We start from the raw sequence: 26,375 nt of genomic DNA, 5'->3' as shown, positions 1-26,375 counted from the left end.
ACCTAGAGATGTAATTTATCTATTTACCTACTAGAGGAGTATCTTCCTGAGGAACAGTAGTAATCACTCAATCACTAATGTATGCTAACCATGTGTTAACCATCATTCTGGGCACTTCACATACCAGGCTTCATTTATCCCTCACATCAAACCTCCAAGAGGGCATTATCTCATTTACAGATAGGAAAACTTAGAAACACAGTAACTCATCAGATTCTTTTAGGAGAGAAAAAAGTTACCTGTCAGGATTCAAATCCAAACCTGTCTCCTTCCACACTGGCCTCTGGTTTTTTGCTGGAGCCCCGACTTTCTCTATAGAATTAAAACCGTAACAGTAGAGAAAATTCTGTACTTGACTTACCCATTCCCTAACTAATAATAGCAAATTCATACAGAGCATTTTGGCCACAACTGTTCCTCCTTTCAATATTCAGCTATCATAACATTAATGCCAGAAGGCATAATAGTATGCAAACACTGAGTTAGGCTATTTATAATAAGCATTTATTGAGCACTTACTATGGGCCAGAAACATCTAAATGCTTATAACAATCTCACATGGGCGGGGGGGTGGCCTACATGGCTCTGTTGGTTAAGCATCTGCCTTTGGCTCAAGTCATGATCCCAGAGTCCTGGGATCTAGTTCCCTGCCTGGCAAGGAGTCTGATACTCCCTCTCTCTCTGCCCCCACCCCATGCTCCTTTTCTGTTTCTCTCTCTCAAATAAAATGTTAAAAAAACAAAAAAAAACAAAAAAACCCTCATATGGTAGGCTCTACCAATACCCTTATTTTATAGATGAAAAAGCTGAAGCAAAAAAAGCCAAATTACGCTAAGTGGGGATCTGGCATTCAAATCAGGTTGCCAGGTATCACAGCACGTGATCTTAAACTCCTTCCTCTCTCCCTAGTTTCTGATTTCACCCTCTTAACTATGTAGACTAAGTATCAGCAATCCCAATTTATAGATGATGAAACAACAAAGACGAAGAAAGGTGAAGTTAACCATTGAACACAGGTTTGAACTGTGCTGATTCACTTACATCAAGATTTTTTACAGTACAGTAAATGTATTTTCTTCTCCTTACAATTTTCTTAACATTTTTTCTCTAGCTTACTTTCTTGTAAGAATACAGCATATAATACATATACAAAGGATGTATGGACTTTATTATCAATTATTGTATAGCTTCCAGTCAACAGTAAGCTATTAGTAGTTCTGGGGGAGTCAAAATTTATAGTACATTTTCAAATGGGGGAGGTGGTGCCCCTAAACTCCACATTGTTCAAGAGTCAACTGTAATTTGCTTCTACTCACAAAACTTTTAGTGGTTAAGACATGGTTTGAATCCATTGTTTTTCCACACTCCCAAGATATTAATATATCATGTCAAAGGGGAATCCAACTATAAAAAGAAAAGCAATAATATTCTATGTATTTCAAAATAATCCACTGAAAATTCTAGGTTATATGCAAATTCTTCTTAAAGCTGTTTAAATATGAGAAAAGAAAAAATGTTATGGTAATGAGAAACTGACAAAAAAGGCCTCTAGATTATTACAGGCAGAAAACCCCTGCAAGCTGTTGAGAACTGTATATTACTATGAGGCCAAATAATTCAAATTCAGTCAGACACAAGCATGCACCATGCTCCCATCTCAACATCACTCCCTCTCATGTCAAGAGACAATATGAGAGTCAGCTTTACTCGTCATGCTCCTTTTTCTTAGAGATCAAGAAACAAAAGCAACCTCTAAGAATACACCTAGACTACTCTCTTAAATCTGGCAACACTTTGAAAGCAGAAGTTATTGATGTTATTTAAGATACAACTACCAAAAAACAAGTATATGAATGCATTTAATATTCTTTGTCTCTTGTGAAGAAGGGATTTGTCTTTCTGTAATCTGTAAACCAAGACAAAGAAGAGAAAGCCTCAGAAAAGTGATTTTTCCTTAATACCAGGCAAAAACATTACTGCTTTTAAATGCTGTTTCTAAAGACCAAATTAGGTGGTATAACTCCTCTGCAGTTCCATACTTAAGTATTTCAGAAAATGTCTTCCACCAATTATCCATCTAGAGTAAAACTGAACAATATAATCATGCCTCTTATATTTCCTACATACCCTACCTAGGGTCTCAGGCAGCAAAACAAGTTATGCATATAAGAAACATCTATCCTAAAACCACCAGTTCTACTTAGGACAACTGAGCTTACATTCTCAAAAAACGGAAAAACAAGTGAGAAAACAACCCATAAACCCCATTCCAGCTCCTCTGTACCACTTACAGATTTTAAAAACCAAAAGATACAAGAAGACAAATTGTAATTTTTAAGTATCTTTCATAGTATCTTGCAGACCAGGAGGGGGGGAGAAAACAAAGATTATCACACACAAGTCAGAAGTCAGTCCACAGAATAAATGTGGCTGTTTCAGGAGAGAAAATAATACTGAGTTGTTCAACGCTTTTGGAAAATAACCAGTGCTGTGTAATGAAAAACATTAAATATTTTAATGAGACCAAAGGAATCAAGTAACATGTGAACGATAATTTAGTGGTCCAAAGTATACAGTGGACAAATGAGTTCCACTGTCAACCTCCTAAATGATGTTTTGAAATACGGAAGAACTTTAAGCAAGGAAATCACCTCATAACATTCTGTTAAATTCAAAGTTATTTTTTCTGAACTGAAAAACAAATCTGCATTAATAAAAAATTGTTTCCTTTCTTATAAACTAATCCGGTCACATACCATCATCAAGGCTTGACATGCAAATATACAGAGATGCAGTCCATCCCCTTCCCTCTCCATCTCCACTTCCCCTCGAGTGATTCCTTTCAAATAGCTATTTAAACAAGCACAGATGCTATCTGAAATGAAAACTTCCCTTCCATTCCCTAAGCTAAAGACAGCGGCGGCTTCCTCTGGAAAGCAGAATAAAGCTCAGTAGCCCACAGTACCTTAATTTCCGAAATTCCCTGTGTCACCAAAATAAAAGCTAATACCCGAAGAAAGCAATTCTTTGTATACTTCGCAAAGGAAAAAATTAAATCAGGAAAATAAAAAGGTGGAAAAAGAAAGGCAACTTAAAAGCAAACCACCACACCCTCAACTCCGCGTTGCAACCCGTCTGCCAGGGGCCTTTACCTTCATTTTCCATCGAAACTGCACTTGGGTTGATGGCTACAAGTCTTTAGTGTCAGCCGCGCCACACTGGGAATAGAGAGGAGAGGAGGACAAGGAAGAGAAGCCCCCGGAATCCCAGGCTGTCACCCCCTCTCCCGGCCACACGTCCCACGGCTGCTCCCACCACCCCTAGCAGCAGCATCTGCAAGAGAAACCGGGAAAAGTGGCGCTGACGACAGAGAGGGCGAGGAGGGGGACACCCGCCCCGCCACCACGTCGGGAGCCCCCAGATCGCCTGCCCACCCCCTCAGCCACCCGCAACGCCCCCAGCTCAAACCGGCGGGGCGGCGCCCTAGAGACACCCCCAAGTCGGGGTATCCTCGGGACACTCCCTCCCTCAGGACCTGGAAGTTTCTGGAAATTAGGGGCAATAGGTAATACCGGTGCCCTCCCAAAACCCCAGACTCCCTTCCTCCGGGCTGCGGGGGACTCACCCGCGAGGCTCGCGGGAGCGCCCCGCGCGCCAGGGGCGAAGAGGAGTGGCTCGCCGAGCGGCGGCGCCAGGCAGGAGCCTGCTCCCGGCGTGAGGAAGGAGCGAACCGGAGGGCGGTCGGGGAGGGGAAGGGAGAGGAGGTGTGGGGACCCGTCACGGTCGGCCCAGCCGACTCGGCGCGGCAGCGCAGGTCTGCCCCGCCTCCGCCTCCTACGCTCGGCCCCTCCCCGCCGCCCCCGGCCCCAGCACGCCCCGCACTCCCCGGCCCGCGACGGACCGAGCTTTGCCGCTACTACTTCCGCTGTGAGGGGAGCGCGCGCACGCGCACTCGCACGCACAGGCGCAGACGGCGGAAATGAAGCGAAGGCCGGGCCACCCGCCCAGAAAAGGCTCTGGTTGGGTGCGGAGCAGGCCCTTAGGAGGGCACGCCGGGCCAGAGCCCCGCTCCGGCCCTACCTTCCCTGCGGAGGTTCCTCGCAGATACCCAGGGACAGTGCCCGCCCGTTTCTACGCACCCACTGGGCGCGAAGGTCAGAGACCCACCCGCTTCCCAGCCCTGGCCACACATTCTCAAGAGGCAGCCGCGGGGACGGGCCAAGCGGGCAGGTACGATCATGCTCCCCGTCCCCGAGGTATTTGAGCGCCCTCAACAAAGGCAACATGGGAAGCCCCTCCCGTCGGGGTGGCCGTCACAATCTCGGGAGGCGACGCGAGGACTTCCGAGGGAAGGGGCGAACGCAGAGGGACTCTGGTGTTCTCACTGGGACTTCACCCTCACTTGCAGACCCCTATCCCGGCTGCTTTGCGCTGACTGCGAGAGCGGGTCAATCGCGGGCGACTTCCCAGAGTTCTGTCCCTCTAAGGGATCCGCTAAAGTGCCTGTGTGTAATGAGAAGGCAAGGATCAGCCGCAGAGCTCGAGGGAGGTCTCAGCCTTTTCAAGTGTGTGGAACCTAAAAGGTTGGAACAACTAGAAACAGCGTCCAGAGGCGGAAGCCGAAGAACGGGAATTGCCTCCGGACACTGGCTATGTCTTTTGCCATTTGAACCTTTCACTTGCTCAGCATCTCACCCAGACCCCCCAATAAGTGACTTTTTTATGGACAGTTGATGTTAAGCTTTGGTAAGCCGGGAACAGGAGACTAAACCGAAGTCCTCTCGCACCTAAGTCCACTAGAGGGCAGGGCTACACCTGCTGAGTTCGACCGCGCCCTCCACGAAGAACTGTAAAGACCGCAGGAGTCCTCCCTTGTGTGCTAGAGGTATTTTTGTCCATCAACACCTACTCTCATTAAAAAGCTTGCCCTTTATCTCAGGTTCTGTAACACTTCCGGATATGTTCTCTGACCACATGTTCAACGTCAAAATAAACAAATGGACCGGGTTACCTGTCTTCCCTATTTAATCTCGTGGAACTAGTCTAGGACCAAAAGTTTTGGACAGCTTTCTAGCTTTACTTTTCAGTTAAGATACATTGAGATTTTATTCAACGACGTCACTTTTAAGTTCCAAAACAAAACATAAAAATCAGGGTGAACTAGTTTGTAGTCTCAGAGTTACTATCTGTAACACCCCTTTGGCTTACAGGCTTAGGGACTTTTGCCCAGCCAGTGGTGGTACAAACCTCATTTGTAAAACAATGAATGTGCTATCTCTTGCTCAATGTTGTAATCAATTTGTAATGATTATTAGTTACTATACTTATTGGACCTTGACACCACAGCATCGTATTAAAAACATAAGCACCTAAAGTAGAAAATGTAAATGTAGACATTATTTGATATTAATATATAATCTTACAAAATAGAGGGCAATTTCCCTATACAGAATTTGATACTGGATTGCTTTAATTAGCTCAGACATTTTTTCTTTTTCTTTTTTATTATTAACATATAATTTATTACTTGTTTCAGGGGTACAGTTCTGTGATTCATCAGTCTTACACAACACACAAGTGCTCACCCCAACACATACTCTCCCCAAGTCCATCACCCAGCCAGCCCACCCCCCCAAGCTCAGACATTTTTCTAAAATAACTTAAGAATTATCTGTTGTGCAGTGCAATACAATACCCCAGCATTAACACAGAATTCATCCTTAACTCCCCCGAGGATATAGCACCGCATGGCTTAAACCTAAAGTAGCTTACCCCGGAATTTTACCTTTTTGGTTGCCTAAATTGTGAAAGCCATTGTTCCTATTACTAAGGCAAATAAGAAACTGGATAAAACCATCTTTGTCCAGATGAATTGTTACGTACTGCCTGCATTCTTAATCCACCATCAGTCGTCTCACAAATTCCTAGGCTGGGGAGCTGCAAAAACCCTTTAAGGATAGTTGGTTCAGCCACTCAGCTGATCCTCCAGCCTTATCGACACTTCTCCACAGAGTGATTCTCTTCTGTGTCTGAACACCTCTTCTACCAAGCTAGCCAACATCAGTAGCACCAGTTTTGACTTCCTATGTAAATGAAAGGTAGCGTAGCATTCACTGTTCAAGCCAGAGCAGTGGGGACTGCTTGAGCCATAAGTTTCAGAAATCCTCTTCCTTAAAAAAAAAAAAAAAAAAAAAGAGAAAAAAGGAATCCTCTTTCCGCTTTCAGCATTCTCCTCTGACCAGCTAACCTTCCATGAGACTTTGATATAGCAATCTCCACCTCCTCATCTTGGGGGAAGGGGACTAAAATATATGTACACTCAATTAGGTCATATACATCCATGTGTATATACATTCATCTATACATATACATATATAACAATATTTTAGATAACAGATGTATGCATAATAACCAGCCTTTCCCTCAAAAGATTGTTTTGAGGATCTGATAAAGTGAAGACAGGTTGTAAATTATAGGGACTCTGAAAGTATAAGCTTATACAGAGAAATAAGCAAAACAGAGCATTAGCTAGCTAGAATGAGATTAATTAGATTAATGGCAAAGAAATATATTAGGTTCAAGTTCCCTCTGTCTTCTTTTTTACAAATCGATGCTCTAAAAATCTACTCATTTGGTTCTGAATATTGAACCTACAAAATTAATTAAATATATCTGATGCCAAAGGTGTTCCACATATGAGCAATAAAGGGGAATTTGTCAGGTACCTCTGCTTAGGTTAAATCTACAAATAGGGAAGATTGAGGAAGACAGTCATGGTGTTCTAATTTTATTTATACTGCACCTTATTACACAAAGGATGTGAGGCATCTTTTTTTCTAATAACCAATTTGATAGCTGGCATTTTTATAAACCTGAATGATGAAGAAATATGTGGTCCTTTAGGATTTAAAAATTAACCCAGAAAAGGTTATTTTTAAATCTTTCCTTAACATTTTATTGTAAAGGCTATTTTAACCTTGTTTTATGTACCAAAGGTTAATAGTTAAGGAGTTTTAGGGAAAAAATTGTCATTTTTTTAAGGTAAATATTTTAAAAGCATATAAAGACACAATGCTTTATTGTTATAAGCTAACCTGCTCAAACAGAACAACAGAAGTATTTTTCATCCTGTGAGAGAAAGGACATGCTAAGAGTCAAGTCTGGGGGAAATACAGTCTTCCTATAAGAAGCGTCATATTCAATCAATATCTTACAACCACCTGCCAGAATTGCCATAAATGTGCTTGGTTCTCTGTCTTAGCAGTGCTGGAAGAGTAAAAATAAGAAGGAAGAATAAAAATCAAACGAGCTCAAAAATGATGTAGCTGTGTTTTGGTTGGCTTTACTAGCACAGAGATACCAAAACTTTACAAATATTTTATCAGCCCACAAAATTGCATAACTTCTACACGTGCTACCATTTCCTTGCTGAAACTGAGCAGAAGAAACTAGAGATTTTAAAGAGTGCTTTTTTCATTTTTAAGGTTTATATATGACTCAGTTCCCCCATTCAACAAGTTCTGAGCCTGTGGTGATATTTGGGATCTTTTTTTTTTTTTTTTAAAGATTTTATTTATTTATTTGTCAGAGAGAGAGAGGGAGAGAGAGCGAGCACCGGCAGACAGAATGGCAGGCAGAGGAAGAGGGAGAAGCAGGCTCCCTGATGAGCAAGGAGCCCGATGTGGGACTCGATCCCAGGACGCTGGGATCATGACCTGAGCCGAAGGCAGCTGCTCAACCAACTGAGCCACCCAGGCGTCCCAATATTTGGGATCTTTGATATGTACTACCAATCTAATGGATTGGAGGTGGAGGGTAGGTGGGAGCACAGATAAGAATAAGAAAGGGAAAGAGGAGAACAATTCAGTGGCTCATTTGGTTGTCTGCCTTTGACTCAGGTCATGATCCCAGGGTCCTGAGATGAAGCCCCACATAGGTCTCCCTACTCAGTGGGGAGCCTGCTTCTCCCTCTGCCTCTGCCTGCCTCCCTCTGCTTGTGATCCCTCTCTCTCACTTACTCTCTTCCTCAAATAAATAAAATCTTTAAAAGAAAAAGGGGGGGTGGGGGAGGAGGAGGAAAAGCAAAGTGAGTGTACATCCCATATCCAGAAGTCATCTCTGGATTTCATTGTCTTCATGGAAAATAGACATACAATATTCCGTATTACATACACGCCAAGATTTATCTTGAGGTAAAAATGCACACATTTAAAAGATATTCTGTCTAGTTTCCAAGCCGGCATAATTATCTCTGGCCCAAAAACATTTGTCTGTAGTAAATATCTAATAAAGACCTATTGAATAAATGGGCAATCTGGAAAATGGTCATCATATATGTTGTTGAATGAATAAACATAATCCCACCTTTTTATTTTTTTCTACTTCTACTTTCCCATAAAGCAAAGAATTAAGGGATTTTCTAAGGTTTAAAATTGAACTTAAATCTCCAAACCACAAAGGGGTTAACTAGTACAACTTGGTCTGAACAAGAATAAGTCCTAACCATTGTAGGAAGTATTAAAAATTGAGCACTGCTCAAAGCAGATGAAATATCACACCAAGATTTTGAACCGGGTTACCGTATGAAATTAAAAGATAACGATGTTGAGGTGGCTGCTTCCATGCACCAAGGAAATTTCAGCTGAGATTGTGCTTTGGGTTTTGATGGCATGCATATCAATGGCTGACAAAGTCAAAAGCACTATAATTTCCTGCACAGTCTTTGGTTATTACCTTAAGTATCCAGGAATCCACTCTTGGACAAGACAGCTTGGAAACTAGGTATAAGCAACAGGCCTTAGAATAGCCAACTACATTAAGTTGCCACTGGCCAGCATTTTCTCCTCATTTTCTAAGTTTTACAGATGGGTTGGTCATAAATTAGTTGAAACTATCAGACAGATTCCATATTATATCTGTTGGTCCCTTGCTGTGTTGGAAGTAATAGCCTAGGCACCCTTCCTCCATTTAAATCCTTCCTCAATTTCACATCAGAAACATTTTCAATCTCTGTTTACTGTGTTGCACAATGGGGGCTGAGAGAGCTTTGAGAAAGGTTGCATTTCCTCAGACTGCCAAAATTGTACATTTTGCACTTAAAAGTTTTCTACCCCACCATTTTCTAGAAGTCTTTATTTTTGGCAAAGCTTGCATCTTTGCCTGAACTTGTCCCAAGTCCTTCCAGGCCCCCTGCAGAAATCATCTCTCTCCACTGCACTTCCTATTGTGAGAACAAATGGGAAAAAAGGCACAAAAATGCCATTATGATAATAAATTAGAGAGGGAGATCAACAGCACTGAAATTGCCCCAGGTTTTATGAGGATTCTGAAGGTTAGCCCTGGATGGTCATGCAAACAGACCATATTCCTATTGAGCACACTACACAAAATAGGAACCCACACCAAAGAGATGGTTCATAAAACAGTGTACAGAGAAAGGAGAAATGCAATTTGGCAAGATGGTTTGCAAGTAGATGATAGAGAAGGAGAATTACAAATTGGCAGAAAGGAGTTCTTGCAATACAAGCAAATTGTTAAATCTTCAAGTCAGAAAATTCATCACTACAAATAATCTGATGGGAAATTGGATTAGCAGCATTTTATATACCTTCAGACAACTTTATTTTTGCTTTCTGGGTTAAAAAAGGCAAGGTGTATGTAGCCTATTTTAGAAGATATTAAAAATAACAATATTGCTGAATATTCTTTATTTGGGGGATCAAGAAAATGGGGATTCTGGATAGTAAGGGAAAAAAGCTTTCTACAGGCCAGGAACAAATAAGCTCAAGTGCAAATTTGGAGTTTGAACTGGCCCAAGCAGTCCCTAGTTCAAACAGTTGAATGCAGAACTATTTTCTAAGAAACTGCTACCTCAACCACAGGAATCCTGGTGTTCAAAGTGAGCAGTGTCCCTCTCTAGAATACTGAACAGGAAGCTGACAGACTGAAAATGCCAGCAGGCCCTACGAGAAGAGCAAAAGGAACTCTCTGTTATATTCCAAATGATAAAGTACATCTTATAATGAATCTTATCAGTGATCCTCAAACATCCATTCCCCTCCAGGATCATTAGTCTAAATTAGTGTTTCTCAAAGTGTGGCCCCACTACCGGCAGCAGCAGCATCACTTGGGAACTCATTAGCAATGCAAATTCTCAGATCCCACTCAGACCTACTGAGTCAGAAATTCTGGGTGGTTGGACTCAGCAATCTGTGATTTAACAAGCTTTCCCCATAATTTTGAATGTTTGGAAGTGCTGCAGCCACCTTATTACCCCACCTACCCCTCTTTCTCCAAAAATCCAACACCAAGGATGGCAAAGTGGTGATCAGAGGAAGCCAAGTCCTTTAACACATAATTAAGCTAACAAATGAACCAGTCCTAGAGCCTGTCCTACCACAAGACTTCCTTTAATATAAGATAATAAACAAATTATATTTTCTGTTACTTGCAGCTGGAAACATTCTAACTGATAGAGTCTTAAATGAGAAAAAGTATTTTGCTTTAGATAAATAGGTTAATGTATTGGTTGGTACTTTGGCTGCTCTGATAAAATTTAAAAGAATTCAAAATACTGTGACATATGCAAGTGATAAAATGTTAGAGTACTTTAGGTATTAAAGGCAATGTTAATCAATGGGAAGTTACAGAATAAGATCTAAGTAAAAAAAAGAACTGAACAGGGGAGTATTGTCTGTTTTTTAGGTTAGGTGATTTCCATATTAGCATATAAAGTAAAACACTGGCTTTTAATTTCAGAAACTCCTTTGACCAATTTTACCCATTACTACTCAGTAGTATTTTTTTTAAAGATTTTATTTATTTGACAGAGATCACAAGTAGGCAGAAAGGTAGGCAGAGAGAGAGGGGGAAGCAGCCTCCCCGCCCAGCAGAGAGCCCGATGTGGGGCTCTCTCCCAGGACCCTGAGATCATGACCTGAACCGAAGGCAGAGGCTTAACCCTCTGAGCCACCCAGGCGCCCCAGTAGTATTTTTTAAATCTTTTTTTTTTTTTTTAAGATTGATTGATTGATTGGTTTGACAGAGAGAGAGAGAGAGATAGCAAAAGAAGGAACACAAGCAGGGGGAAGTGGGAGAGGGAGAAACAGGCTTCCCGTGGAGCAGGGAGCCCAGTGAGGGGCTTGATCCCAGGACCCTAGTATCATGACCTAATCTGAAGGCTGACACTTAATGACTGAGCCACCCAGGCATCCCTAATCAGGAGTATTTTTAAATTATGTTATTCTGGGGCGCCTGGGTGGCTCAGTGGTTAAAGCCTCTGCCTTCAGCTCAGGTCATGATCCCAGGGTCCTGGGATCGAGCCTCACATCGGGCTTTCTGCTCGGCAGGGAGCCTGCCTCTTCCTCCTCTCTCTCTCTGCCTACTTGTGCTCTGTCAAATAAATGAAAATCTTTAAAAAAAAAAAAATTATGTTATTCTGCACATTATTCTTGAAAACTAGTTAGATTTTAGAATTTTTATTTTCTAAATAAAAATCTAAATAAAAAACTTCTAGTTGTATGCCCTAGACCAGACTTTTTCTTGTTTAATTCTTTTTTCTTGTTTACTCAGCTAATGACTACTTAGTGATAATTCTACTGTGAAATTGCTAAAATAAAATTAAGTTTTCCAGTCATTTTTTTCCAACAAACTTGATAAAACATTTATTGTCTTGAGGTTTGCACATCAACTTGCATCTATTTTCTGACTTAGAGCAGTTAAAAAGCTATGACATTAAGAAAAAAAAAACTAAACATATTCTTCCCCTATTTTAAATGATCAAATTGCTCATTTTAACCCTAAAAAGCACTTGGAAAGGTAAATATTGCATGCTTGACTAAAGGATTTGTTTTACTTTTAGGGAAATGAAAATCAATTTCACTGAACAGCTAACAAAACACATTTGTTTAGGGTTTTTCAGTTGACATAACACTTCCATGTACATAATTAAATTTAATCCTCACAACCCTGTGAGGTAAGCAGACTAGATCTTGTTAATTGCTTTTTATAGCTAACAAGGCTAGGACTCACACAGGTGAAGCTCTTTGAACAAGAATTTCTCACTATTCAACATCAAAGCCAGGAGTCCAATATCCATCTTGGCTCCTATTTCCTTAAAGCTACCTCTATGACCTATTAGAGAATATGTGAGAAGCTGCCCTGTTTACTGGATTACCTTTTACAATTTATCATTCTGTTTTGTTACATCTTTCAACTCAATAGGGCACCCTGAAACCTTGATGGCTATTAATTCCTGAGCCTAGCATATCTGCCCCATAGCTCATTTGATGATATTTAAGAATGGTATTAATTAATAAGAACTTGATTTTATGACATCCTTGGTCATTGTCTACATCTCTTCACTTGTTCTTGCTTAACCTTTGGACACTGGGGAAATCATGCTCCAAGCAGAAGCTATTCTAGAATCCCTTAGGTTTATCTTCTCAAAGTAGAAATTAGTGCTAAAATGGAAGTGTAATCCTAATAGTAAATAATTACAGACAGGCATTTTAGAGAGATTATTCAATAGGTAATTGAGATGTGTTCATTAACATGCTTTATTGAAAAATCAGCAAAATACATATTAAACACATGTCCTAAGGATCTAAAAACCACTGAACAAGTTTAGGAATATTGATTTTATTCCAAGTGGTAAATTTTTCTTTCTTCTGATCTTATAATTATATTTGCATATTAACCAGAGTAGGGGTAAGGTAAAATTGAGAGATTTTGTTTTTAGTGATTTTAGGGGTGCCTGGGTGCCTTTGTTGGTTAAGCATCTGCCTTTGGCTCAGGTCATGATTCCAGGATCCTGGGATCTAGTCCCACATCGGGCTCCCTGCTCAGCCGGAAATCTGCTTCTCCCGATGCCTGCTGCTCCCCTGCTTGTGCTCTCTCTCTCTGGCAAATACATAAAATCTAAAAAAAAAAAAAAAAAAAGACTACATAATGGTTTTAGATAGTATAGAGGACATACAACGATTACAACTTTTTAAATCCCATTATTTAAATCAAAAATTACAATTTTCAGTTGCCATGTCACTTCAATCAGTACACAGCTACAAAAGAAAGAATTAAAAAGATAAAAACATATTGTAGATTACTCTTGTGATGAGAGATAGAAGCAGGAAAATGTTCACATTTAACCCTGAAGGCTGACCTAGAGCCTGCATAATTTTGATAAGGATCAAATTCGTACTGGTTGCTACATATTTAGATCTCATGACTGCCTGTACATCTCACTGATGGCTAATACGGAGCTGAATGATAAGCATCAGAGAAATCTTGAGAAAGTAGTTCTACGAGTAGAAATTCAAAGAAAACGTTCATGCTCGAATACTCCCTGCACCTCCCCCTTGAGCACTAGGCATATAACCACCAGCTTCATACAACAAAAGTGCAGCTCTTTCAGCCCATAGGTCCGGTCCCTGTGCTACTTAAATAAACTTACTAAGTTGTACCATAAAAAGTCTCAAGAATTCTTTCTTGATCATCTCATTCAATGATCCTGCAACACTTATGGCAAGACACTACTCAATGACTTCTTGCCTTACTGAGGATTATATAATGCTACTAGGCGTAGAGCAGCTATGGTTGAAAATGGCCAGTTAAGAACCTATGAAGCTTTAAATCATCATCACTATCCCCCTGGCTTTGGCAATGACTCTCCATCTTCCAAACAGCGTATGTACTCGAAAAGGTGCAAACCCTGTCAGTTTTGATTTTTGAAAATATGCATCACCAAATGATCTGCATTGGTTGCATCAGTGGTTCTCAAACTGGGGACCCTACTATCCAGGGAACTTTTTAGAAGTGCAAATTATGTGGCACCCCCCTCAGACCTACTGAACTGGGGGTAGGGGCCTGTATCCTATATTTAACTAGTCCTTCAGGTGATTCCAGTGTTAAAATTTGAGCACTGATTTACAGGAAACTTAAAACTTTCATCTAAAAATATTTTGATCATGCCAATAGTCCTCAATTCTGAAAAATAGTGTGAGAGTATATATCCATATTTTAAACCTTCTCCAGCATTTCCCAAAGAATGAATTAAATTCTTAAAATAATTATCTTAAAGTTATAGTACTTTGACCTTCTTTGACTAGATACCTGTTGGCCTAAAATGAGTTATTTTAAATGACCAGGGGAAAGGACATTAAGACTGAAAGAGATCACATTTCTCCCCTCTTAAATAACTGTGAGCATCATCTCAGCATAACCCAGTTTGGTAGGGAGGAAAACAAAAATTAGAGGGGCCATGCACAGGCAATGGAGCTATAGTTGTGTTGCCAGCTCTAAGTCAGTCTTTGTTTTCTTATCTCAGGTCAGGACCTTTGGAACAATGTGTCTTTGACCGGGTGTATGAACCTTTGGCAACCTAGTTAAATGAAAGAAATAGAGGAAACCTTCATAAGTAGAAAATGCCATTCTATTGAAACAGTGCATTTGTTAGAGAAATAGTTTCAGCCTTTAAAAACAAAACATTAAAAAAAAAAACGCCGTATAACATTTCAGAGGCTATAAAAATATTTTTGAAGTACATTATACAGAAATTATGTGTTGGGGATAGAGCAAAAGGATCCTTTTTAAGACTAATGAAATAGGGTTTTACACTATTCAATTGGTGTAAACAATTTGATTACAAACCATGCACTCATAAGACCAAAATACTTGTGTGATGTGCTTTATTTATTTTGAGATGTACTTATGGGTCATAGCCTAGTTTAGTAGTAAATATTATAATAGGGTTAGTGGTATAGGACACAATTACAAGAACTGCTTACATTAAGGGCAGTTATTTGCAGAACAAAGGAAGAAGAACAAATGAGTCAAGGGTTTCTACCAAGAGGATAGGGGCGCCTGGGTGGGGCAGTATTCCATTAAGTGACCAACTCTTGATTTCAGCTCCTGTCATGATCTCAGGGTTGTGAGATCAAGCCCATGTTGGGCTCCACACTGAGTGTGGAGTCTGCTTGAGAGTCTCTCTCCCTCTGCCCCTCTCCCTGTTCTCTCTCTCTCTCAAATAAATACATCCTTTTTTTTTTTTTTAAAGATTTTATTTGTTTATTTGATAGAGAGACGTGAGAGAGGGAACACAAGCAGGGGGTGAGGGAGAGGGAGAAGCAGGCTTCCCACCGATCAGGGAGCCTGATGTGGGGCTTGATCCCAGGACCCAGGTATCATAACCTGAGCCAAAGGCAGATGCTTAACAAGTGAGCCACCCCGGTGGCTCCTAAATAAATATACCTTTTTAAAAAGAGGAGTATCTACATGAGAAAACTGGGCATTTGAATACATTACCAGAAGCAAAATACAGCAAAGATATCCAACATAAAGGTGATTTTATCCAGAGACAAGTTATGGTAACTATGTTATAATTGCAGATAACAGATGAGTTTGCAATAGCTTGATTAGATCTTAATGAATTCTTAAAGACTTTCTTTAGTGCTATAACCTTTCTACGATGTCGTCTTTAACAGCAATAACATGCTTTTTCTCTATGTGTGTTAACTGTCCTGCTTGGAAGGATAGTAGATGGTGTGTTTAATTTTACACCAGTATAGGAGTTTTGAGGTCTGTTGTATTTGCAAACTGCGTTACAAGTAACAGGTCCTTTGCAAATATAAATGGGGGTGTGGGTGGGAGACCTTGGAGATTTAATAGTATCAGAACATTTCCATCTTCATAGTGCTACTTACTATAGAGCAAAATACACAGAAAGAACATCCTCCATTGAAGAAATCCTCTATTTCATTCGAAGGAGTTGGGAGCTCAACATGCTCAGAATAGGACCACATCAGTATTACTTTCAAAGCCATCCTATGGCATGGACTCTTGTGTATTATGTTTGGTATACATACTATTTTTGTGTGTTATATCATTCCTTCAGAGCTGGATTTTCTTGGAAACCAAGGAAACAAGTTTCAGGGCCCTCCACGTATAGAGGCCCCTTTCAAGGCCCTTAAAGAGGCTCTAGCAATGTTCTCATGGTCTTATGGTTTGGTAAAATTTGCAAAGGATATTTTTACTTCAATTGATTTTACAGTTACTCTTTTCACCGACCTTTCCTCCTTCACACTTCTCCTGTCAGGCAGCAGTGGGACACCCCAGGGCAAAATTTTAGATCTGGCTCAAAAGAAGTTGAGAATACGTTTAGATTTCATTTGGATTTAGTGAGGTACACAGAAGTGGCTTGTAGTCCTATCTGTGTATGGTTAAGTTATTGCTGGCTGTCCTAGCAGAGAAAGGATATCCAAGGATATTTCTACTCCCTACTATTCTAAATCACAAGGCCTGAAATCTTTATATAAATGCATCCCCTTGAGCCCAGCACCTGAAGTCTGTGAGTGGAGAAATAGAGCCTGAAGCTAGTCTATGGAACTGTTCAATACTCAAATAAAAAACAAATATAAATTAACTATGTTAAAGGAGTATCTGGATTATTTTTCTCTTATCTCCTTAGAGAATGTGAAGTGGTGATTAAAGAATCTGAAGCCTAAAAATGTAGAAACAAACACCTTAGGATTTATTAGCTAATTAGTTAAAACACTTACTTTTCCAGATTTTGTTATCTCAAACTTGTCACTCCAATTTATAATTTGTTGTGATTTTTTTTTTTTTTTCTCTTGGCAGAGAGAGAGATCACAAGTAGTCAGAGAGGCAGGCAGGGGTGGGGGGTAGGGGGGAAACCAGGCTCCCTGCTGAGCAGAGAGACTGATGCAGGCTCTCCATGATCCCAGGACCCTGAGATCATGACCTGAGCCAAAGGCAGAGGCTTAACCCACTGAGCCACCCAGGCGCCCCGTATGGTGATTTCTTATTTTATTCTAATAGTCAATTTGTCTCTAATTTAGTATTTATAATTTTATATTCTTTTTCTTAGAAGTTCCCCAATTGAATAACTTTCAAACCTCTGTTAAAAAAGGGACAGCAGGCCCCAAATGGAGTCATTTATGCTAAGTTTGATGTCACCAAACTGAGACTTAATACCCAGTCTAATTACAGTTTTAGCATCTCCCAGGAATGGAATCTTAAATTAGTCATCTGGAATCACCTGGTCAGCACTAGTGAGGTAACCTGCCTGATAGACCCCTGCTATCCCCAGAAGGAAGATGACCTCACCACAACCAATCTGCTTTCTTACTAGTACAACTTCCTTATCCCTTTCCCTTCTGCCTGTAAAAGTCTTTCATTTTAACTACCTTCTCAGATCTATATGGGATGCTGTCCAAGTCGTGAGTTGTTAAAGAAAGCCAGTAAGGTCTTTAAAATTTACTCAGTTGAATTTGTTTTTTAACAGATTTGTTGGTAGCAGTGGGATCCCAAGGAAATTCCTGATGGATTCTGGGAAAACAAGAAACATAGGCACTGGTACCCATGGACCCTTCAAGTTCTCTTTCTCACCATTTCTGAAGGCTGTGGATAAATTCCTCTCCATTCTGATCTCTGCTGTCTTTGTTTCTTTTTCTTTTTTTTTTTTTTAAGATTTTATTTATTTATTTGAGAGAGAGCATCAGCAGTTGTTGGGGGTGGGGCAGAGGGGGAAGGAGAGGGACAAGCAGCCTCCCTGCTTAGTATGGAGCATGACTCAGGACATTCAAGTGCCTGAGCCACCCAGGCACCCCAGTGAGCTCTGCTGTCTTTGTATTGAACTCCATATCTAACTGGCTTTCTATTCCAGGGCCGCAGGTCAGTTTCACGACAGACAAAAGTCTCTAAAAGAATGTCAGTTCTTGGCTATTGGTTCGGTACACAATTCCTAGTCCAGGGCTTAGCACCTCAGTTTGAACTGGCAGCATGTTCTGCCTAGAACCTAAGTCTTTTAACCCTTAGTTTGTCCACAGCTCCTTATTATATTGAAATCCCAGCCCACAGTTCCCATTTGTTGGTATATGCTGGTTCAATCTTTTCCCCAGTCCCCAGTTCCATGTTGGGAATTGCTGGCCTTTCATTGCAAGGCCTTTCATTGGCCAGTCCACAATAACATCTCTTTGGTTACTTTGGTATGTTAATGTTCTTGTTTGTATTTTGTGTAAGTAAAGGCTATTGCTAAATTCAGTCTCAGAAGCCAAAAGCCACAAAGTTGGTAGGCATGAATTAGGCACTTAAAAGCTTTTCGAATGCTCATCACTTAATTTTGAGACTCCCATATTAGGATAAGTTGGTCATGGAAGAGGTTAGACTGACAATAGGTCATCTGCCAACTTCAAGAAAATTTCTCTGCAATAAGGTACACCATAAAACACCACACATTCCCTATCCTAGTATCACATCCCTCTTAGGTATTAATTTGTTTCCCAGAGACCCAAGGTGTAGCTAAAGAAATAGGATCCTTAAGTTCCAAAGAATTCAGTGTGCCACCTTCTAGCTCACCTGCTTATTTTATGTCTAAGAACTATGGTCCCAGAAACTGTAGATTTCTACAAAAATGTCAGTCTCACTAAAAACAACCTAGAATTACAATGGCCATTATGGGGACTATACCAATTACATGAGATTGTTCATTTAAGAAGTGTACTTGAAAGTAAGGGTTCCTAAATCAAACAAACAGAATTGGATACCTACTTTAATTGGCATACAGAAGCCTCCAAAAAAAAAAAAGAAGAAGAAGCCTCCAAAATACTTCAAAATTCCAAAGTAGCTTCATTGAAGATTTGTTGCAAAAGGCTAATGTAAAATTAAAACTATAAGAGACACCCAAAACAAAAGACTGTAAGACTGACTTAACTCCTACTGCTCCCGTCTATCTTCCTTTATTTGAGTACGCATTCTAGTAATCCACAGTCTGAATTGTCTTTGCACTCTGAAGAGACTACAAGACTATTAATAAAACTCCACCAAGGCAGTGGTCTTCCAGATGCCCCATATCTGACCTCCTATATGGCTTCTTCCAGGGTCAACAGGACTCTGAAGGATTTTCTGGTAAACTGCTACAGTTTAGAGATTACAGTTTCCCTTCAACAGCCAAGGGAAATTAAAAATAAATGGAAAAACTTACCAAATTCTGGTAAATCCTGGAACCTATAGATGGGATCCTGGAAAAAGTTGGCAGAAGCCAGCAAAGGGTGAGAATTCTTACCAGAGTCAGCTCTCCCAAATCTCTGTCTACCATGCCTGGTGGAAGGAGGAAAATAAAAAATTTCATGTTGTCCCTTCCTCTCAAAATCCAGAGACAGCCATGACCTTCTTATTTGTCTCATTTTGTGTCCTGAGAACTTCACTTGGTAACCGTCAGGTTGAGGACCCCAAAATATAGCCAGATAGGAATGTGGGTTGTACCCCATTTGTGGTTAGGTATGGCTGGACAGAAACGTGGGTTAAACGCCGTGTGTGGCTAGGGTTCTACCAAACAGGTGCCAGCCCTTGGAGAAATTATCCAAGTCTTTTTTTGGCTGTCTACGGGAGTGGCTCTGGATCTTGGGAGGACAATATCTTTGGTACCATCTTTGGGGAGGCCTCTTACATCCAAGGGATTGTTCCATACTGCCAGGTATATTTACTCTTTATTCCAGCTGAAAACTGAGAAGGTATCTGAAAGGATTTTTTTTCAAAGTTTCTCTGTGGTCAGAAATTGGCCAAATTGGAAGCGGATATTCAGAGCCTGGTAGAACTCCTTAAATGCCTTTTCTAAGCTAAATGTACCCAGAGGGAAATAAACTTTCTGAAGTCTTTGTGAAAGGATTTACTAAAACATTCCAAAACAAAGCTCTAAATCCAGAATGTAAGAATCTTTTTGATTTCCATATTAGTTGAAGATCTCCCTGACATAAAGGAGCAAACTAAAGATAATGTATTTGGATGAATGGTTCAGGCCCTTGATATTATTTAGGCTACAACCCAGTTTTTGAGGAATTAAAAGCAATTTTTAAAAAGATTTTGTTTTGTATTTATTTGAAGAGAGAGAGAGAGTCAGCAAGAGAGGGAATACAAGCAGGGAGAGTAGGAGAGGGAGAAGCAGGCTTCTGCTGAACAAGGAGCTGCATGCGGGGCTCAGTTCCAGGACCCCAGCATCTTGACCTGAGCAAAAGGCAGACACTTAACGACTGAACCACCCAGGTGCCCCACAACTGTCTGTATCTTAGAAAATGTTGCAAAACCAGAAATACGGCAATAAAAACAATTCAAAGTCTACCTATCCTTTTTACCAATCCCCAAACCTCCCCTATTTATCTCAAAAGGCTCCTAATTTTTCTAAAAAATCTGGCTTTCAGAAGCAAAAATTATTTTTAGAGGAACTTACATTCTTTCCCTGTGCTTTTAAGATGTAAATATCCTACCTGGTCTTCTTCAGGAACTTTTATCTAGGCCATCTCTTGAAAAGCATATTTCAGGGAGGAAATTCTCATGGAAGGAAAAAAGGGGGAAAGTCTGTTTGGAACTTAAGTGAATTTTTTATTCACCTAAGATAGTTATCTTGTCTTCTTCACAATATTAGTATAAACAAACAAATAAAACTTAGCTATCTGATCAGATAAACTCTTCTGCCAGCAATACAATTTGAATCCAACTTCATGTATAACTAATGAGTTTTGGGGGCACCTGGCTGCCTCAGATTGTGGAACACATGACTCTTGATCTCGGGGTTGTGAGTTAAAGCCCTACGGTGAGTGTAGAGCTTACTTAAAAAGTAAACAATGAAAAAACAAACTTTAAGAAAGTAAACAAAGTTAACAATTAAAAAAAATAAAGAGGTTTGTATTATTTGGCTAAAATTTTATAGCTGAAAATAAAAGTTCTCTGCTTATATCTATCTGTATGCTTATGTGTGTCTGTATACAAAATGTTTTGTAATGTATAGTATTTTCCTAAGTCTGGGTGGTATTTCCAAAATTAATTTGTAAAACATTTATTAAATGTTTAAATTAAATATTAAAAATTAAATATTAAAACTCCTATTTAATTGGCTTAAGGAAAATTAAGCACTTATATGAATTAAGTATTCCTGAAACTCTCAGAAATGTGATGGGAACTTAACCCAAATGTTTTTCAAGTTCACATGAGCTAGGATTAATCTTTAGTAATAAAAACCAGTGTAAATTTAATTGAAACAGGCATGTCTTTGGAATCATCATTAAATATAATACTTTTATTCTAACTAGGTTTATTAAATATCAAATGAGTTCATGTTATTTCTTATATAATTTGTCAGCAAAAAAGAAAAAAAAGCATGAGATGATGGCTGATTTTGTCTAATGTCTCATGAAGTTTTCTTGGGTAGTCTAAACATAATTGCTAAGAACAACTGAATTGAATAGCAGATAAACTATAGAAATAAATATTTGTAAATGGGCTAAGAGTTTCTTGGTGAACTTTTCAGCAATAATTATGTTTTATGATATCCTATCTAGAAAACAGTCTCCAAAATCTTTCTGGTTACTTGAAACTTTTTTAAAGTTTTGCTAACTGAAATGATGAGTTAGGTTAAATTCATTGACTATCAAGACTATTTCCAAATAAGAAAAAATAGTGAAATATTATTTAGTGAATATAACTTACCTACTTTTGGTTTCTTATTACAAAGGAACTAAAGATATTTGGGTTTGTTGGTAGACATATCTTGTGCCACACTAGAAAATTTACTACAAGGAAGCATATGTTTCTAGACATTATGAAATCTGTTCATAAATTTGCCAGTGTATTGAATGCTGGTCTAATAGATTGTTCACAATTGTTTGCTTCATTTTCGCCAGAAATTCAAATACTAAGGAGTAAAAATTCTAATATATGTAACTGAGGGATATGCTACTTGAGGGAAACAATTCTGTGAAAGGAAACTAGGATGTGTGTTTTTTGCTGAGAGAAATTGAGGTATAGAGATGTGTTCTTTTTAAGGGAAAAATTAATAAATAAATTTGTCCTGGTCGTTTAAAAAAGAGAGAGTTTTACCTTGTGTAGTTAGGTTGACTAAAATTGAATGGACTTGGGGCGCTTGGGTGGCTCAGTGGGTTAAAGCCTCTGCCTTCGGCTCAGGTCAAGATCTCAGGGTGCTGGGATCAAGCCCTGCATCTGGCTCTCTGCTCAGCAGGGAGCCTGCTTCCCTCTCTCTCTCTGCCTGCCTCTCTGCCTACTTGTGATCTCTGTCTGTCAAATAAATAAATAAAAATATTTTTTAAAAACTTTAAAATTGAATGGACTTATTTTTCAAATAAGATTTGATATCAATAATATACTTATGCTTAAATAAAATTAAAACTTAATTTTCTTTCATCCGCTTTCAGGATAAGGCTTTCCTGGACCATTGGTCTGCTCTTGATATGAGATTGTAAAAGGTTTTTCTTTACTTTTTAAGTAATCTACCTGGAAAACAAAGATTCTGTGTTTTGTCCAAAGAGTTCCCTGTATTGTTGTCTTTACCAGGTCTTTCATTACTTAAGAAAAGTGTCTCTTCTCTATTAAAAGAGTGAAGGTTTTGTTTTGTTTATAACAATTTAACTTTCTGTATTTACCTGGAAAATCTGTAATTAGCAGTATGATTAAATGGGTAACTAAGTATTGTTTCACAGAAACCTATGGTCCTATTTGACCAAGTGTTTTTAAATCTTTGGTATTTTTGACAAACTTCCCCAAAATCAAATTTCTTTTTTTTTTTTTAAGATTTCATTTATTTATTTGACAGAGATCACAAGTAGGCAGAGAGGTAGGCAAAGAGAGAGACAGAGAAGCAGGCTCCCTGTGAGCAGGGAACCCAACATGGGACTCGATCCCAAGACCCTGGGATCATGACCTGAGCCGAAGGCAGAGGCATTAACCCACTGAGCCACCCAGGCGCCCCAAAATCAAATTTCTAAAGGAAGTCTTTTGAGCTGGAAGTAAGTTTGGGATTTTGCAAAGGATCCCTAAAAATTTGCAAATGACTTTTTCTCTCTTCTTATAAAAAGAGAGATGTTAAACTAATTAGGTTTATTTGATTTGTTAAATTACATGAGAAGGATTAACAAATGAGAAATGATGCCAGATTTTCTTAGCTATATTTTTATAGATGTATTGAGAAATGATATGAAATTCCTAGGAATCTGATATGTCCTGGTATATCAGTCGTAATTCTAGTTGTTATATTAAAATGTTGTATGTCACAGAAATAACCAAATTTCTTTGTCAGTTGCATTATAATGCCATGTCATTAGGTCTTTAACCATGGCCATTTTAAAGTCTTTTGTCACTTAAAGTTACTATTTTACTCTGAGGCTTCTGCAGTAGCGCTTCATCGTCAAGGAAATTTGTGGTAAGGACTTGACAATCACAGGTTTTTAATAACTTTAAGATCATAAAAGTGAACTGGGTAAGAATTTGCAGAACTAATGGAAAAACTGGATTTAAGCAGAACAACTATTAACTATGCAGGACTTGAATAAACATAAATTTGTGTGACTTTTTCTCTGTAACAATGCTGGTTCCTTAATTTTTTTTTTCCAGATTTAAAAAAATCTTTTCTCTTAAGTGATCTATGACTCACAGCAATTTGGTAAGATATAACTTGGCAAACAAATATAAAACATTTACTTTTCTTTCCTACCTAATCCCTCCAGAATTCAGAAACTCTTGAGTATTCTTTTCATGGCAATACAGTTAGTTATTTACATTAGTTCAGTAAGAATCTCTTCTCCTTGTAACAGGACACCACTGGAAACACTGGTTATATTGCCAAGGCTTCACTGGAATGTCATATTTGAGAGACACTCAGAGATGACCAGATAGCTTTAAAGACCTAAGTTTGATTTTATGGAACCAATAAAGCCCCTTGGAAAAAATGACTGGTGCCTTGCTTACAGGGTTCCCGGCAGATTTACCAGATGAGTAGGGAAGGTCACTTCCTGGCAGGCCCAGGAACCTGAGGATATTTTGTGGACCTTGAGAAGAGAGGAATTCACCCAAGCTATAGATATTGCCAGTAAAATCTGATGGGGAGTCTGTGGTTTGACTTCTTGGCCTCAAAAGGTTTTAAGAGTTTAGTTGGAGATTCCTTATGTAAAATTCCAACAGAACTGGCTTCAAAAAAGTGTATATTATCAATTGCTATTATTGCTGCATTTATGTAAATAACCAGGCCAAGTTTAATACAAACAAATTAGCCTTACCATAACCATTTTTTTGGCACCTGGGTGGCTCAGTTGAGTGTCCAACTCTTGATTTCAGCTGAGGTCATGATCTTAGGTGGACTTGAGCCCTGCATCAGTCTCTGTGCTCAGTGAGGAGTCGGCTTGAGAGTCTCCCTCTCCCTCTTCCTCTGCCCCTCTGTCCCATGCTTTCTGCCTCAAATGAATAAATAAATATTTTTTTTAAAATGGGGGTGGGGTGCCTGGGTGGCTCAGTCGGTGGGGCATCTGCCTTCGGCTCAGGTCATGATTCCAGGATCAAGCTCCACGTTGGGCTCCCTGCTCAGCAGAGACTTTCAATTTTCTCCCATTTTGCTGAATTGGAATTACTAAGAACAAAGACTATCTCAAATCTCCTTGGAAGGGGCTATACCAGATCCTACTTTCTACCCATGTCAGTCAAACTTCAGGGACTTGAACTTTGGGACCATATCTCCCAACTAAAAAAGGTTCCCTTCAGACTCTAGGAATGGCACTCTAGCTGGACACTTCCAAATAAAAAATGACCAGGAAGAGAAGCAGCTGACATCAAGGTAGCCTGCTTCCTTACAAGACATGGGATCAAGAGGATCAAGAACATTTCTTTCCATTCCTTCTTCCCTCTCTGACCATCCTTTTCTTAATTCTTACACCATGAAGGTCTTTGTGATTCTTTGTCCACCTTTTGCTCTGGCCTGGAAAAATAATGCCACTGTTCACATATCTTGGGCCATTGCAAAGGGGAGTAATCCAAGCTACAAATGACTATTGATTTGTCATGATGTTGGTGACCATGTAGTTCTGCCCATCATAGACTTCTCCCTAATTTCTAATGCCTCAGTTTCTCTGGAACAGTTCTTTAGAACTTAGCCCCCTTTCTATCATGTCAGACTCCCTAACCCTCAGAGTCCATTTCCCTGTCTCTGGTTAACAATCCCAAACCTGGGAACATTGCATCTAGGCTCTGTACAAAGAAAAGGGTGACCAGAATAAAATTTCCTGTGTGGCTTATATACCCTTAAATTTGTACAAGCCTCCATGGCTGTCACTTTTCCCAGTCATGAGCCACAGACTCAAGTGGAAATTACCAGGAAACATTCATGATTCAAAATCAGCTTCTTTTGGTAGATCACTCTTCCTCCAGCTAGGAGTAAGTGCAAATGAGGCTATGACCAGGAACCTCTTCTTAGGGACACCTGGGTGGCTCAGTCATTAGGTGTCTGCCTCCGGCTTGGGTCACAATCCTGGGGTCCTGGGATCAAGCCCTGCTCCCTACTCAGTAGGGAGTCTGCTTTTCCCTCTCCCACTCACCCTGCTTGTGTTCCCTCTCTGCTGTCAAATAAATAAAATCTTTATTTAAAAAAAAAAAAGAGGAACCTCTCCTTAACTCTTGGAAATATTGCAAAATGTGTTGCTAAAGCAACAGCTGTCCAACAAAAATCCTTAGACTCTCTGACCAAGGTTGTTCCTGATAATAGAATAGCCTTTGATTATCTTTTAGCTGAGCAAGGAGGTGTCTGTGGCAAACACCACTAGGTGCACTCAGATTAACACTTCTGGGGAAGTTGAAAATCAGCTACATAAGATCACTGAATAAGCCACTTGGCTTAAGAAAGTGACTCCTTCAATGGGGTGTTTCTTCAACTTATGTGATTTTGTTTGTTCTGAGTCTTGGGGGGAACATGGCTCCAAAGTACATCCCAGACATTGAGAATTCTCCTGCTTATGGTAATCATAGTAGCCTTCCTGGTGTGCTGTATTCTCTCAAAAGCCTTTAATGCCTGTTCCCAGCCACTTAAAACGACCTCCCTAAGACTTGAACATCAGAATAGGAGGAAAGAGAATTACCAACTTAAAAAATGTGAACCTGAAGTCATACCCTGTGAATACCACAAAGATTCAGCAGAAAGACAACACGAGCAGTGCCCATGTGGCTCAGTGGGTTAAAGCCTCTGCCTTCTGCTCGGGTTGTGATTCCAGGGTCCCGGGATCCAGTCCCACGAAGGGCTCTCTGCTCAGCGGGGAGCTTGCTTCCTCCTCTCTCTCTGCCTGCCTCTCTGCCTACTTGTGATCTCTGTCTGTCAAATGAATAAATAAAATCTTAAAAAAAAAAAAAAAGGAAAGAAAGAAAGACATCATGAGCTGTGAATACTACACAGAAGATCAACAAAAATTGCAAGAACGTCAGAATAGTAGCTAGGAGTGGCACCAATGCCTTGAATTTGAACCACATCTCTCAGGTTGAAAGTCTTGTCAAAAGCGGGGGAGGGTGTGTGTGTGTGTGGCGGAATCGTCATGAAAGAG

General features: G+C 39.7%; 1 protein-coding gene and 1 pseudogene across 2 annotated transcripts in view; one reads left to right on the top strand and one right to left on the bottom strand.

Annotated features, from left to right (window-relative positions):
- LOC111154949 overlaps positions 1 to 3,983 on the top strand; it is a 42,067-nt pseudogene extending 38,084 nt beyond the window's left edge.
- LOC111154932 (ATPase secretory pathway Ca2+ transporting 1) overlaps positions 1 to 26,375 on the bottom strand; it is a 157,307-nt gene that overhangs the window by 119,096 nt on the left and 11,836 nt on the right. The gene's annotated exons all lie outside the window — the stretch shown is intronic.

This window comes from Enhydra lutris, unplaced genomic scaffold, assembly GCF_002288905.1.
Source record: "Enhydra lutris kenyoni isolate GAN:26980312 unplaced genomic scaffold, ASM228890v2 scaffoldscaffold39, whole genome shotgun sequence".
Classification (NCBI taxonomy): domain Eukaryota; kingdom Metazoa; phylum Chordata; class Mammalia; order Carnivora; family Mustelidae; genus Enhydra; species Enhydra lutris.
This window is presented reverse-complemented; position numbering and strand designations above follow the sequence as displayed.